We start from the raw sequence: 16,918 nt of genomic DNA, 5'->3' as shown, positions 1-16,918 counted from the left end.
TTTCTGAAAAAAAGAAAAGATTCCATGAGGTACTAGTACCACTTTACAAAACCCTAGTGAGGCCACGCCTGGAATACTGCAGCCAATTTTGGTCACCATATCACAAAAAAGATGTTGAGAGTTTGGAAAAAAATTCAGAGAAGAGCAACTAAGATGATCCAAGGCCCGGAGACTAAAACATACGAAGAACGGCTGCGGGACTTGGGTTTAGATAGTCTAAAGAAAAGAAGAAATAGGGATACATGGTACCAGTGTTCTAGTATCTGAGGGGCTGCCACAAGGCAGAGGGGTCAGGTTGTTCACCAGAGCACCAGAGTGAAGGACGAGAAACAATGGTCGGAAACTGACTAAAGGAGAGAAGCAACCTGGAATTAAGGAGAAACTTCCTGACAGTGAGGACAATCAACCAGTGGAACAGCCTGCCTCCAGAAATCGTGGGTGCTCCATCATTGGAGTCAGTTTCCAAGTGTCTGAATTTTGATCACGTGACCATGGGGATGTCGGAATGGTTGTGTGAAAAACGGTCAGAAGTCACTTTTTTCAGGGATGTTGCCACTCTGAACGGTCACTAAATGAACTTTCGTAAGTTGAGGACGACCCATACTGATTGCATTAAATGAAAATTCTTAAAAGCTACCTACTACAACCTATACGTATTAGTAAATACATATGGCCAACTCACAATGACCACAAACCCAAGATTACAGACATTTCACTGCAACTGTGATACAATTTGAGGCTACAGGAAAAGGCTTCCAATCTAGGCCTTGCAAACGTGCTAATTGTTTTTTAAAAACACTGTCGCAAGTAAGAAATAGTAATTGTGCTTTTCCACTTATGAAAGGAACCAGGAAGAACATGCATAGATTTGTACGGTAAGGCAAGCTGGTCCTCTATTTTGAGAAGGCGTGCAAATTAAGGTGCAAACAAGTCAGAGGAGGTTTGTTTGGCATCTCCAAATTAGGATTCCCAGCTTCCCCTGCAGCTTTTCCCAGAAGCCAAAGCGGCCAGCAATTACGATTTTCTGAAAGATTGTAAACATTGGGTTTGCGGTTCCACAAAGTCTTCGGAGACTGGCTGTCGTTTGGCAGCAATCAGGTTGCGTCGATATTAATGTTTCATTTTCATAGGTTTATTTTTTTTTTGTATATATGTTTATTTTTATCAACAAGAATAAAATGCGAAGCAGAAAAAAACAGAAAACCATACATCCAACACTAACAATAATAAAAAAGAAAAAAAATGTGTATAAGAAAGGAAAAAAATGACCCAAATATCAAACACATTTAACATTATGATTGCTGCAGAATGTACAGGACATTGACACTTTAGTCCTCAGAAGAATAATTAATATTTCCTTTCTGTTTCTTCTGCTCAGTCTTTTGCTGGTATTGCTTAACTTTTTCAGTACTTATAGCCTGCACAAACATTCCTGCTGCAGACATCAGAGATCGAAATATCCTAAGTGGCTATTTGAGATAAAGTTATGAAAAAAAAGCCCTTTGGAGCCTCTCTAAACAGGCACCTGACATTTTCAAAGAAAAGAAATAACTTATCATTACATATTGTTCGCCCAGGCTAATTTCAGTTACAAAAGCTTTTCTCCGAATACATTAACCGCAGTCACAGCTTCTTGGTTAGAATATTATTAGTTTTCTTTCCAAAAGAATATTTTTCTCAAAGAGTCTATGAGAATAGACCATTGTTATTATAGGGTAGAAGTTTTTTTTTTAATGGGGTTGTGCGCACCGCTCTGGACAGTACAAATGTACCCAGGTTACATGATCATATTTTTTTTTTAAAAAAGACAAAAATATAGCCAGATCCCAAATCAATAATTTTTTTGTGATGGCTGCTGACATAATACAGTACTGACTTCTATGTATGTGTGTTGTTGTTATTAGTTGCGAAGTTGTGTCCGACCCATCGCGACCCCATGGACAACATTCCTCCAGGTCTTCCTGTCCTCTACCATCTTCTGGAGTCCATTTAAGCTCACGCCTACTGTTTCAGGGACTCCATCCAGCCATCTTATTCTCTGTCGTCCCCTTCTTCTATTGCCCTCAATCTTTCCCAGCATCAGGCTCTTCTCCAGTGAGTCCTTCCTTCTCATTAGGTGGCCAAAGTACTTGAGTTTCAGCTTCAGGATCTGGCCTTCTAAAGAGCAGTCGGGGTTGATCTCCTCTAGGACTGACCGGTTGGATCGCCTTGCAGTCCAGGGGACTCGCAGGAGTCTTCTCCAGCACCAGAGTTCAAAGGCCTCCATTCTTTGGCGCTCAGCCTTTCTTATGGTCCAACTTTCACAGCCATGCATTGCAACTGGGAAAACCATGGCCTTGACTATACGCACTTTTGTTGGCAGGGTGATGTTTATTATACCCCCACTTTATTATTTTTTATAAATAAAGGCAGCAAACATACCTAATATCCAATCCTCCTATTTTTCTTCCACAACAATCCTGTGAGGTGGGTTAGGCTGAGACCGTGACTGGCCCAAAGTCACCAAGCCAGTGGCTTTCATGCTTAAAATGGGACTAGAACTCACAGTCTCCCAGTTTTTAGCCCGGACAAGGCCTTTGCCTCTATAACCTCAGCCTGGTTGGTTAGACTATGATTTAGCATCCTGTGAGAAGCCAGAAAATGAGTTTATTCAGTAACTAACTAACTAACTGGCGTTTCCGCTGGCTATTTTAATTCAGGATCTCACCATAACTTTTTGCCCACCACAGATATTCTCCTAAAAAAAACCCACGGCATCACATATCCCTACTTCTATAGAAAACCAAGAGTCCCAAGACACACACACACACACACACACACACACACACACACACACACACACACACACACACTCTAGTGTCTGGTTACACACATCCAAAATTCAGGCACAGTGTGCTTACAAAATAGCCTCACAAACCTATAATAAGTGCATCATTTAAATGCGTGAGCAAGCATCTTTTCTGCTTTCTGCGCCGCTTTCACACGACCCTCCCCCACAAAGGAAGTCACAAAGGAAGAATGTGTACACAGCACAGCAAATACACACAACAGGGAGTCATAATTGCCCCTTCCTCCGAGTCAGTGTACAGATACGTTGCACATGATCGCACACCTGGCAGGGACAGGAAACCTGTGAGCCCAGCCAGATGTTGCTAGTCTATAATTTCCAGAAGACTCAGCCACCTACAAGCTGTGACGAAGTGGAGAGCCACAGGTCTCCCCACCCACCATGGCCATCAAAAGAGGTTACACATTAATAAAGAAAACATCAATGTTAATGTTTTAATAGCTGGACTTGGGTACAATTCTGGGACAAATTGCTCACTGTTTACAGAATGGGTTATTATTATTATTTTTTAAAAAGCTAAACCAAAAAACAAGCCAACCACTTTTGGGTTCGGGGCAACTATGGTCCAGATCGACCCAGTGCGGTGCAGCCACGTGGGCTGCATTCACACAACACACCCCACCCCCAAAGTTTCTGGAAAAGATGGGTGGGGAGCCGAGTCTCCCTGCGAGCGACAGCCCTTCGATCTTTAGCCCGGTTAAGTCCATCGTGTGAACCCGGGGCCCCTGGCCAGGCTAGACACGCGCACAGCCGCAGAGAGAGCCAGCAGGAAGCGCCCGGCGGGAGCTTCAAACTTAGGGCTGTCAAGGCCCGGAGGGTGACTCCCCCACCTCCTCCACCCCGCGCGTGAAAACTCCTAGTTCCGTAACGTGTGAATGCGCCCTCCGTGACTCATCAAGGTCACCCGTGGAGGAGGAGAAGGAGGAAAGACCCTGCCGCCGCCGCCACCGCCCCTTCGGCCTCTGCCGCCTCCCCAGCCCCGCAGAGCCCTCTCGGCGTCCGCCCACCAAGCCGGGCCCGGCGCGGAGCCCCAAAGCCGCCGATCGCCAGGGACCCTCGCCCGGCCCCGCCGCCGCTCACCGCCTGGGGTCTCCTCAACCGCCACCGCCGCCTCCTCCTTCTCCTTCCCAGCCGGGCCAGGCCCATGTCCCGCAGCCGGGCAGCCGACGCGCTAGGCAGCCATGGCCGGGCAGGCGGAACTGAGCCGGGGCGGGGATAATCGCCTCCCCTGCGCGGCTCGGGCCGGCCTTCCGCGGAAAGGGGCCGGGCCGGGCGTGGAGGCCTGCCGGGCGCTTCCTCCCAGCCAGGCGCCCGCCCCAACGCCGCCGCCGCCGCCTCCTCCGGGTGGCTCGCAAGGCGAAGGCGCCCTGCCCGGCTCGTGCGCCAGGACGCATCTGGAGAGCCTCGGCGGGGGAGAGAGAGGTCTTGGGGGCGCGGAGGGCCGGACAGCCCACCCCCACGCGAGCGAGCCCCGCTCCTGGGAAGCCCCCCCCCGGCCTCTTTCTTGGCATGGGAAGCGGCTGGGCCTCGCCGCCTTCCGGGTTGGGTTTTTGCAGCCGCGGCCTCGCTTGCTTGGCACGTCCTGCCCTACGGGGTCCTCGCCTCCAAAGGCCGCCTTGGGGTGCAGCTGCTGGGGTTCGGGGCCAGGCCTCTGCTGGGTGGTTTTGGTTTCTATGGCTCTGTTGCAGGAGCTCCAGGAAGGCCAGAACTACCTTTGGGGGAAGGTAAGAAGGAAGGGCCAGATCCAAGTCACCCAACGGTCCCAAAGGTGCTTTTTTTCCCTTCCCCTCTCCAAAAAAGGCAACTGGGTGTCTTGTTTGTTTATGTACTTTGAAAAGGTTTCCCTTCTCATTCAAGAAGCTTTTTCGGTTCTAACTAACTGGTGGGGAATGGAAGGATTTATAGTCTTTGCAGCCAGCCAGTCCTGGGGGGACGGGGGACACAACAACATCCAGTTGCCTTTTTGAAAAAAAGCATCTTTGGGAAAACCAGGACCTGGATGATTGAGACTCTCCATAGGCAGTTATCCTATTAGTTACGCTGTCAAGAGGAGACTTAAAAGTCTCCGTGGCTGGAACCTTGAAAATATCATCATTATGTAGGAGTAGGCAGTGAGAGCTCTCTAGACAACCACATTCCTCAGTCAGCAAATATGCATAACCCAATTAGGTGTAAATTGGCTTTTGAATGGTGTATTCCGAAAGAATAATGCATTTTATTGCAAGTTCTAATGTTCTGTTCTTGCAGAAAACATTTTTTTAATTATTTGTTTTATTTTACCCACGGTTTTTGGTTGCTGCAACTTAAGCAATTCTGCTTCTCTCCACTTGGGGGGTTGCTGGAGAATGTAATAAAGGGGGGGGGGCTCTCAGATTTTTCTGCAAAAGTCAATGGGGAAAGGAGGGGTAAATTCTGTGTTTGAAACCACAGTTTACCTGTTGGCCAAAACTGGTGAGAAATTTGCACACTGGATGAGAACATGTCTACATGTATTTGCATGAGCGAAGGACTCGTCCTTCTATCCCAGTGGTTCTCAACCTGTTTAATGCCGCGACCCCAACCGGTCGTAAGTCAAGGACTAAACCGGTCGTAAGTTGAGGACTAAACCGGTCGTAAGTCGAGGACTACCCAACCGGTCGTAAGTCGAGGACTTTCCCTGCCTGGGAGCACCGCGCATGCGTGGTTCCGCCGCCTGCGCCGGCCGAGGCGTAGCTGGCAAGCGGCAGAGACGGAGCAGGCCGACCACCAGCTGGCCCAGCCCAAGGGAGGTAAGGCACCCGCCAGAAAAGGGGAAAAAGATGGCGGACAAAAAAGATGGCGGACAGCCTTGCTTGGCGACCCCCGTGAAATGGTCGATCGACCCCAAATGGGGTCCCGACCCACAGGTTGAGAACCACTGTTCTAGCCCACAGAGGCTAATATGACTTGGAACACCTGGCTGTATCTGCTATTTCACAACTGTAGTCATTTAATTACAGTACTGTACATATATGGAGATGCTTTGTGCTTTAATACGTTATGGATTAACTTGGAGGCGCATTTTAAAAATTATGTCTAAATAATGAAGAGTGATCTCAAAGTGCCAAATATGAAATATGCTGGCAGTTATATGTATCAAACGTGAGAACCCTATGGAATGTCAAATTGATTGTACACATACGTTAATAGCCTTGGATTGCAAAATCAATGAGGACACTTAGAAGATTAGATCACTTAGTGATGGTAATGGAATTTAAACTGTCTATTTTGCTTATAATACGAACAGCAGTACAATGGAAGACTTGGGGGTCCTCATCAGTTTGTTTTTTGTGTTTTAATAAAAGGCCATGCAAGCAAAAAAAACAACAACCCTATAATCTCCCAATAAATGCAACAGGGTAATATTAGGAATTGGGTTCTGGAAGGGAGAAGCCCTTTATTATTACTCTTAATTTTAGCAAATCAGTGGTCGAGGCTCTGTTCTTAACAGTATGATAAGAAATTAATATCCCTTAATCTTGACAGTTATTTATTCTATAGTTTGTGAGGTACAGGACTCCTTACAAGAATTCTGTAATTCTTTACTACAGAATTTAACTAGTCTTGCTTGCTATAAGCAATTCTAGTTAAATGACATGTAAAAGCCTCAATAAAATATTACTATACTTATACATGTTATCCATGACTTATTGAATTAGGTTTTTGAATCTAAATGTCTGGATTTAGGCAATATATTGAATTATAAACCAGCTCATTGTGTTCTAACTTAGCGGGCTATGTGAACTTACTCAACGCTATTAATATAAGTTCTGTTAACAAAAATATTTTGATTACACAAATAATACACAAAACAATATACTGTGTTATATCCACAATGGATTCTGGAGCATATTGGGAAATTGTACTGAATTTCAGGGTATCTGTCTGGAAACTGAATATTAAATGAGCATGGGCTATGTAGCACAACATTCCTAAACCCACAATAAATTTACAATTGATAGCTTAACCAGAAAAAAAGTGTTTGAATGGCCAAAGTACTACTGATTTTAACCCAACCAAAATATGGCATGACTTGAAATGAACTATTCATGCAACACAGTATAAAACTATCAGTGAGTTGTTGTGAAGAGGCATGATTGTAATAGAACATGTAATTTAACTTACTCATGCTTCACATAATTCTGCCAACAAAAACTGAATATTAATTCAATGTGTTTAATAAAGACAAAACACAGTATACTGTTTGATATGTTGTTTAATCAGAATCTCTTTATCTACTGATAGGACTTAAATGAAGCTCAGATTACATTGTAAGTCACAGAACCTCTGTATATAATCCAGTTATGTCAACTCTTAAGTTGTTTCCCTACATCAATCAATGGGGTATGTTTTCTTACTTGAGCATCTTCATGGTAAGTTAGCCATTGTTCCATCTACTAACTGGATGGCCTTTGGAATTTATCCAAAACGATCCATCAGTAAAATACAGGATCCTCTTATGTAAAGAGATGAACACCCTTTTTATCTTCAAATTGTTCCAGTTTTGTCTCAAGTAATAAATTGCCTGAAACAAAAACAAAGACCAGTTAGCGTTATAGTTATCTGATAAATATGGTTATATATAATAATGTACATCACGATGTAGTTATAATAATTTTGTACTTTCAAGTCAGCATTGGCTCCTGGTGACTAGAAAATGAAGCTAAATTGCTGAGTCTTTAGAATTCAAGCAGACAAACATCTGCCATACAACCAAAAGAAATCTCTGGACAATGGACATCGCAATACAGCAGAAAACACTGGAGAAAAATCACTAAATATAAAGGCCTGCAAATAGAAGTAAAATAAACATGTCCCAAAGGTGCTTTTTCAAGAGGCAACTGGACTTCCTTGTTTTTCTTTGAAGCTTCTTGGACGAGAAGTGAAACCTCTTCAAAGAAAAACAACCAAGTCAGTTGCCTCTGGAAAAAGCACTTTTGGGACTGAGAAGCTCCACAAACACTTAAAATAAACGGGCAAGCCGGTACCAAGAGTAATAGGGGTCTTGGATGCAATCTAAAACATCTGGAGCACTACTCGATTACACCATCGGCGTTGACAAACTCACCACTGGTCAATTGCAAAAGGCAGCTTTACTTGGAATAGCTGACATCCTGCAATGTTTAATATTATTTACCATCTGTATATCCTGGTCTCTTGGGAAGGCCTCTATAGGTGGACAAAAAAAGCCAAATTCAGTCTAATGACTGACTGTGCAACAAACCATAATACCAGGCTGATTTTTAGTTTTAAGTAACACCTGGACATAAAGCCTATTTCCAGAAGACGGGACACCTCTGTACATGCACTTTCCTAGCTCCAATCTCTGCCTTTCTGCACAATCAAGATGCATTAAGCTCTCGGGTTGGCTTCCAAAGTCCAGAAGCCCCAGACTGCAGCCCAAAATAATTGACAGCTATTCATGGAGGAGTAAAAAGCTCCTGCAATTTAAAGACTTTTTTTTTGCAGACTGGAAATTTTTTTAAAAAAATGTCTAATTTGGACATGGTGGGGATGCGTTCAGGAGTCTGAAGGGACGTTGCACGATTTAAATGCTGCATTTCACCCCCCCCACTGGACCCCAAACAGGACGGTGGGGGTCGTACCCAGCTCCCACTCGTTTGCACTCCTGCGTGTCAACACGCGCATCAAATAACAACTCCGGGCGCCTCTCGCGCGCTCCACACCGCGCAGGCGCGCCGGCGGCTCCCCTCCACCGCTCCCCTCCCCCTTTCGAGCGGGAAAAAAAAAAAAAGCTTCGGCAGAAAATGGCGGTTCTCTCTTTCGCCTCGGCTCTCCCCCTTCTCCCGGTCTCCGCGCCTGCGCAGTCGGACTCTCAGGTAGCCGTATCCCTCCGCCGAGTTTTCTTCCTCCCCCCCCCGCCCCACACACACACAATCCGTTTTTTTTTTCTTTTGCCAGCGCCCGTTGGGGGGCGACCCGACAATCCCCGCGTCCCCCCATGAGGGGAGCAGCGCCCCTCAGGTCGGGGTGCCGCTCCGAGAGGACCGCGGCGCAGCCACAACCGCCGCCCGCCTGGCCCCGCGCTGTTCCAACTCCTCCTCCCGCCGCCGCCGCCGCCGCCGCCGCTCTTCCCCTGCGGGCCTCTCCTTCCTTCCTCGCCTCAGCGCTCGCGAGCGCGGCCGCCCGTGTCCCTCCGCCGCGCGCGAGCGGGGGACTCTTTGGCGGGGCTTTCGGGCGCCTATGAGAAGCGGCGGCGGCGGCGGAGGGCTCCTCCGGCGGCCCTGCTCGTCGGTCAGCCGGGCGCGGGCGACACGGTAAGGGGAGGCCGCCTTCCTCCCTCCCTCGCGCTCCCTCCCTTCCTTCCTTTTTCCTCCCCCCGCCTCACCTCCGATGGCCGGCGGGCCGGCCAAGCTTTTCCAGGTCAGTCTGCGCCTTTTTTGTAGAGGGGGCCCCTTGTTACCGGATGTGGAAGTTGATCTCTTCTTCGCTGGTAAAAAATAATTCCACTTCCCCCGGAACCCGGCGCTTACCGCGGTTCCCTCCGCTCCTTCCAGCGCCCAACCCAGCCAGGATTTCCTGTCGGGGAAAAGCGGGGACGGGAGAGGCCTTCCGGGGATCTGGCGCTCGGGGGCCGCCGCTTGGCGAAGGAGCGGCGCGGGGCGGCGGAGGGCGCGGGCCGGGCGGGGAGGCCGCGCTCCCGGCGGGAAGGAGCCGAGGGAGGGGGGGGGAAGGGGAAGGGGGTGGCGACCCCCGTCCTGGTTCCCCCCCCAAGGCGTTCACACGTGTCCCCCCCCCGCCGACGCGGGTCGGGCTCGTCCCCTTCCCCCCCCCTGCCGCTCCTAGAGCATGCGCTGCCCGCCGCTCGCTCGCCAACCCTGCGCTCCCGGGCGCCCTTTCTTTCCCCCCCCCTCCTCTCTCCTCGGGTGGCGGGCTTGATCCGGCCTTCCAAGTTGAGGGGTGGGGGTGCTTAGGGCCGTGGGGAGGGGACAAGGCGGGTGGGTGGGTGGGAGGGAGGGAGGGATGGGGCTGGTGGCTTGGCCAGGAAGAAGGGCGTTTTTAAAAAGGAACTGGACGGCCGTTTGTCTGAAATGGTGTAGACAGGGCTAGCTTTGAGGATGTTGCCTAGTTGTTGTAACGCAGGGGTCTTCCAACGTGGCCCTTTTGTGACTTGTGGACTTCAACTCCCAGAATTCCTCAGCCAGCTTGGCTGGCTGAGGAATTCTGGGAGTTGAAGTCCACAAGCCACAAAAGGGCCAAGTTGGAAGACCCCTGTTGTAATGAAACGTTTGCAAGAAAACAAGCTCAGAAAAAAACAACAACAACAAACTAGAACTCCTGGTATAGGGTTTCCTGCCTAAGCAGGGGGTTGGGCTAGATGACCTCCAAGGTCCCCCTTGCAACTCTGTTATTCTATTCTAAGCCAGGAAGCAAGTCTCCTGTGGTGGGGTTGTCAATTTCTTCAAGACCCCTGCATGGCCTGTGCTGCCTGTTCCTTACTTTGGGAGGGAGGGATGCTGGCTGCTTCCAAACTTGGTTCGTGTGAGCTGCAATAAAGGGTAACCTTTGGCCTCTTTGGAGTTGTCTTCGAAATCCTCCCATTCCAGGAAGCCCAAGGAACCGATTCCCACCAGACCCGTGTTTTGGCTGCCGTGGATGCTCTATAAATACAATCCTTCTTCTCTCTCTCTCCTTTGTCACCGTCTCTTAACTCACAGCTTCCCATCCATGGTTTCTTCTCTCCTGTAATTAAGAGATCGTTCTCTCTTCTTCCTGTTGAATTAAACCCTGGTTTGTTGAGCTGTGGTTTATGGATCATGTTGCTCAACTAAGCACATTTATTTGCCTTTTAAGATAAGATAACCTTTATTGTCATTTTTTTTTACTATGAGCACACTAACTCACATTAAAAATAAAATTCTGTTGTCTGCTCTCAGAAGAAAGTTTATATATTTTAGTTTACTTAACTTTAGCTTAAGATTTAATTTAAATCTGATCGGAGCCCTTGAAAGTAATTTAAGGGTCAAAGAGCCTAATTATCTTTTTTTGAACCCACACATAATGGTAAATTCACCCTTATGGTGTGCTTTTGAATTAGAATGTCAGTCCCATTTCTTTTATATATTCAGAATAGAAGCCATGATTTCTGAAGTCCCTAAATTTGTATGTGATACTCAGAGTTGTGCAAGTCCCGTTTATGTTTTATTATTACTTCATCAAATTGGCTTGTTTTGGCTTGGGTATACATCTCAGATCTTTGATGAGTTCCTTGAACAGTAATGTTTAGATATTTCCTGTAGCCTCATTGTTTTTAATAAAGCTATTCCTGTGATAAAAATTTGAGACTAGTTTTTCAGCCATCAGCAAATTGAATTTAAGAGACATTTTTATATTTGTCTATAGAGGTTTTTGAATTGTATCTAAGAAGTATCTAAGAAGTTATATATATATAAACCGTTTTTCAGACTTTCCCCCCTAATTCATATGATTCACTCAAAGATGATCTCATGTACTCACTTTCAAGAGGCTGTTAAAACAGTGAAATTAACCAATATTGATTCAAAATAAACCCAGTTGAAATCAGTGAAGTTGGCTCCTCAATATGAATGCAGTTAAATCCTATTAAAACAGTAACATTAACAAGTAAACAAGCAAACAGCTCTGGATTGATTAACATTACTGCGAAAATATATTACTAAAAGTACTTAATAGTTACTTAGTACTTAGTCATTAATATTGCTACCGTATTACTAAGTAAAATTTGAAAATACTCTGATGAGAATTTTTTTTCCAGTTTTGTGATGATATATTCTTGTCCATCCATTTAGTGTGGGTATTTATTTACTAAAATGTCATTCTCCCTTATCTTTCCACTGGGAGTGCAAGTGGTTTCCCTTCCCCTATTTGGCCAGTATTTCCTCCAGCTAGTAAATAGATGTTTTTGAGATGGTCCTTAGCTGGCACCCTGCTCTTTCCTTTTTCTTCTTTTTTTCCTGTGTTTGCTAGTGGGCGGTTATTCAAAACCACCCTTTATCCTAGCCAGAAAACAGGAAGAACAGCAAGGCACCGCTTCATTTCAAGAGGTGCAGGGTAACCATAGGGGACCAAGAGAAGGGATGAGTCTATAGCCAAAGCAAAACTTCCTGCCCTGCAGTTCCAAAGGAAATGCTGCAGAATTGCAGTGTCCCCCCCCCCCCAACGGGAGTGGAGCCAATTCATCTCTGAAATCAATCAACTTCAGCATGTGAAGTCTGCCAGAATACCCAGGGTGTCATGGGGACCTGCAGACATCAGTGGAGGGTATACTTACAGAATCTACAGCACTTTGCATTTTATTAGTACTCCCAAGACCCAACAAGATAGACATTTAAAATATGAGGTCCATAGTCCTTTCGGATAAAAAACATGTCTCTTTTAGCACTACAATTTGAGGGCCTCCAGGAAAAAGCTGAGGATGTTATATAAAGTTATATTAAAAACAATACAGTGGTGACGGTGGGGAAAGTCATTGCAATTCTGAAGTTGTTTAAGAGGAAGAAATCCTCTATTCAAATATCAAAGATACAGTAATAACATCCAGCAACTAGTTCAGTGGTGGTGAACCTATGGCACGGGTGCCAGAGGCGGCACTCAGAGCCCTCTCTGTGGGCACCCGCGCCGTCGCCCCAGTCCTAGGCCTTCAGCTGGGTTGTATAAAACCTTTTCGCTTTAGGCCTCCGCCGCCGTGTGCAGAAAAAAAAAAAAGGTTCAATCAGTCAATTTCAATTTCTCGCGGGGAAAAAAAAGATCTTGCAAAGTTGGAATTGATTGATTGAACTTTTTAGTCCCACCCAGTCTGCCATTACCACTGCAGCCACGCCCACCCAATGGGCCATACCTACCCAATTGGCCACACCTACCCAATTGGCCACACCCACCCAATGGGCCACACCCACCCGGCACCCGACGATGCATAAGTGGGTTTTGGGTTGCAGTTTGGGCACTCAGTCTCTAAAAGGTTCGCCATCACTGAACTAGTTGGTGAATATTGTTTGAACTTTCCCTTTCTGTTTATATTCTTCCCAGATTCTCTCAGACGCTCAAAAGGGCTACAAAATAAAACAAGTTAATAAATAAACAAAAGATACGTAAATACATTCTAAATCAAGCAACTATCATGAGAAAAAAAAATCTTTACAATTGGTTGCTATGGTGTTAGTGCTGCATTGCTGTAACACAATTCGGCAAAATAATTCTCCACTAAATCCCCCCCTCCGGTTACTTTTTATAGTATTCAAGAAAACCTAATTTTAATAAATAAGAAACTAGCTATTAATCACTTTAGGAAGAGGGACTAGGGCTGAAGTGGATTTTGAAGCGCATGAAATATTTTCTGCTTGATCTTTGGAGTCTGGCATTCCTTTGGAGGAAGAGAGATGGATATTCAAATAGCCCTAATAAACATTTAGGAATTTCACCATAAATAAGTATGCCAGTGCCCACAAGTTTTTACATTGGTACCTGAGTTCTTACAAATCAGAAATAAAAATACTGTGGATTCTTGAAAGCTGTTCAGGGCAATATACAAAGGAATGACAGTATTCGTGATTGTTATATGTTGCTCCATTCTAAATTTCCAGATTTGTTGTTATCTAGCCATGAATTTTACAAGATGAAGCACAGTCGTCACTGGATTCGAACTAGAACAGAAAGCCTCTGAAGTTAGAGGAATAGGTGGAAGAATGTTCCTACTAACAACAATAATCACAGTATTCAAGAGCTTTCTAGAGCTCTGAATCTGAGCAGGAACAGTTGGAATTTCTAAGTGCTTATGCCATTAAAATGTTCATTCAGAGCTTCACTGTAACTCGATAAAAGCTTTGAGAGTTTGGATCTATCTGAAAAAAAAAATGAGATTTGAGTATTGCTGGTGAACTGTAAGTGTTTAGCAGAATTTAGTAGCATGTTAAGATATTGGAATGTGGCAGTTTTCTGTGTTCACTATACAGTCTTTTAGACTTAGGAATGCAAACATTAAACTAATTGCTTGCACAGCACTTATGTAGCTGAAGCCTAAGTTCGTTGGGGACTTATATAGCTGAAGCCTAAGTTCGTTGGGGCTTACACCTAAATATGTTTACATTGGCATCCTAACAAGTAAACTGGTTTTTCATTTTCTCCGTGTGTTTTTGTAAATGGCACTTGTTGCTGTAAGTACACACGTGGAACACTCAGTTTAAGTGGCTGTACTCAGGAAGTCAGTTACTGGTTGAGTAGACGACAACCCAACATTCCATTCGTCATGCAGAAATTTTGCCCCGTTTACAAATCTAAGCTGATCAGGGGATGACAAGAACAGAAAGAAAGCTCTTTCTTTATAGATCAAATCTATTTTATAATCCCATATGAGGAAGGGTTGTATGTATAAATGTATCTTAAATGTTATAAAGATACATTTCTAAAAATCAAGAGATTTAAATCAGAAGTCCCCAACTTTTGGGGGCACCAGGGACCGGTTCCGTGGAGAAAGGTTTTTCCACGGACCGGAGAGGGCGTGGTTTTGTGTGCTGCCTGCATCCCGCAGATGGGGCTTTGCTTGTTTGCGCGGACTGGTTGCTGGCATGCTGCAGCCCGGTACTGGTCCACGGACCGGGGGTTGGGGACCCCTGATTTAAGTAATTAAATAGTGTGGTGCAATGGTGGACCACCAGGCTAGAAACTGGAAGACATTCTAAAACAGTGAACAAAAACAGCAGCCTTTACTCCAGTGGTTCTCAACCTATGGGTCGCGACCCCATTTGGGGTCGATCGACCATTTCACGGGGGTCGCCAAGCAAGGCTGTCCGCCATTTTTTTCCCCTTTTCCGGCGGGTGCCTTACCTCCCTTGAGCTGGGCCAGCTGGTGGTCGGCCTGCTCCGTCTCTGCCGCTTGCCAGCTATGCCTCGGCCGGCGCAGGGGGTGGAACCACGCATGCGCGGCGCTCCCAGGCAGGGAAAGTCCTCGACTTACGACCAGTTGGGTAGTCCTCGACTTACGACCGGTTTAGTCCTCGACTTATGACCGGTTTAGTCCTCGACTTACGACCGGTTGGGGGTCGCGGCATTAAAAAGGTTGAGAACCACTGCTCTACTCTAAAGCATTCCAATGGTGGATCTGCTGTAGTTAACTATGATTAAGGTGCTGATCTTCGCTAGTATTGTGTCGTTGCACCACCGAACTATTCACTTGTCTGTCTCCTACCAAGAGGCTGGACATCGTAGTAAATTGTTAGGTCAGTATAAATTAGGGAGTCAGCATGAAACGTTTTAAAAGCAAGCAAAACTAGAAAAAATGTTATCAAGTTATTTGTTTTATAGGACCTGTCCTGGCAAGATTGCTGGCACACTTTGGCTACGGTATGTTCTGTTTCATGTAGCAGTTCTAGTTTAAGTTTTAAGTTAAGTTTTGTTTTTTTATTACTCAAACTTTACGTTAAGTTTTAATTTACTGAACCTATTTTTTTTTTAGCTGCTGCAGAAAGCTAATACATTTCGCTGTGAGAAGGACATAGTATTTTGCTTCTTTTATGAATTATCGACGTTCAACAGTTCTTTTAAATCTCAAATATTTTTTAGATGTCCCTGGTAGATTTGGGGAAGAAGCTTTTAGAAGCGGCTCGAGCCGGCCAGGATGATGAGGTTCGCATTCTGATGGCCAATGGAGCACCTTTTACTACGGATTGGGTAAAAACGCTATTTGAAAAAAATCCTCAAAATTACATGTTTGGTGGTTTGTGTTTGCACTGTTTATTTTGTTGGCACTGTTCATATTGCTGTCAAGGAAACTACGCAGACGAATGCATGTTGTCCTTAGGAGGCAAGTGTGATTCAAGGGAATTTCCGTGTCTCCTTCTTCTTCTTAAGAAAATTGTTTAAATTTGAATGTTTAATAATAGGTATGAGTTCAGATCAGTGCACGAACTGTGAGGTGAACAGGTCCAGTAAAATGAGTTAGTTTGTTATTTGTTGTGTTGTAGACAAGTATCTGCAGTAGATAGAGGCTTGCTAAAGTACATGGTCCTTTCATAAAAAAAATCAGGTTCTTAGCCCGCAGGCTACACCATCTCACCTCCCTGAAACTCTTTTCATATTTGAATAACACGATCATGGAAATACAAAACCCAGCCAGAGTGTCTTAGGGCAGGGCTTTTCAACCTTTTCACCCACTGTACCACTTTTAGGATATGGCAACATCCGAGTACCACCAGTCGCCTAGCAAGGTGTCAAAAACTTAATGACCAAAAAAAAAAAAAGAAAGGAAAAAGTGATAAAGTACAGGTAGTCCTCGACTTACAACAGTTCGCTTAGTGACTGTTCGAAGTTACAATGGCACTGAAAAAAGTGCCCCCCAAGCCACAGCCAAGCAAGACACCTGCCTGCCCGCCCAGCGGCGCTCTTCCTCCTGTCCGAGGTTTTCATTGTTGTGAGCATTTCTGTTGAGGATTGGCAGTGAGAGTGGGTGGGGGGTGTTTGGTTTTTATTCCCCCCCCGTCTGCTGGGTGGTTGCAGCAGGTTTTGGTCACTTCACATGACCCTGGGACACTGTGACCGTCATAAAAATGAATCAGTTGCCAAGCATCTGAATGTAAATCACAAGACCCTGGAGATGCTGCAATATTCCAGCTGATTGGTGCTTCTTCAGGGCTCAGCAGAAGTGCCAGGATCAGTGCCGAGCTCCAGCGGGAGCCTGGCGCTTCCACTGAGCCCTGACAGCCCCGAAGAAGCACTGATCCTGGCGCTTCCGCTGAGCCCTGACAGCCCTGCAGCTCCAGCCGTCTCTCGCTCAGGCTTGTGCGGTGCTGCCACCGGTTCAGCTCATTCCCCTCCCCTGCTACCACTTTTCTAGGATGGTCGCGTACCACCTGCCAGGTGCCAATGTACCACAGGTGGTACCCGTACCACTGGTTGAAAAGCCCTGTCTTAGGTCATATAAGTGCTTCTTGCTTTCATTAATTGTTAAACAAGATTAAGTTGGTGTCCAATACGTTTATTCATTGTTGAAATATTGATGACATTCCACATTTCAGCTGATCGTTTTTTCTCTTAGGTTGGTCATGTATGTGTGTGGAAATA

At 45.8% G+C, this 16,918-nt stretch overlaps 1 long non-coding RNA gene across 1 annotated transcript; it reads right to left on the bottom strand.

Annotated features, from left to right (window-relative positions):
• Positions 1–7,064: 7,064 nt before the first annotated feature.
• Positions 7,065–9,350, bottom strand: LOC107293590. Its single transcript, XR_001549028.1, has 2 exons — positions 9,216–9,350; positions 7,065–7,391 (listed from the first exon to the last, which is right to left on the bottom strand). It is a non-coding gene; the product is annotated as an uncharacterized LOC107293590 (long non-coding RNA).
• Between the last annotated feature and the right edge of the window lie 7,568 nt (positions 9,351–16,918).

Source organism: Protobothrops mucrosquamatus, unplaced genomic scaffold, assembly GCF_001527695.2.
Source record: "Protobothrops mucrosquamatus isolate PMUCROS unplaced genomic scaffold, P.Mucros_1.0 scaffold1662, whole genome shotgun sequence".
NCBI classification, from domain to species: Eukaryota; Metazoa; Chordata; class Lepidosauria; order Squamata; family Viperidae; genus Protobothrops; species Protobothrops mucrosquamatus.
Note: the sequence above shows the minus strand (reverse complement) of the source record. Positions and strands in the feature narration are given on the sequence as shown.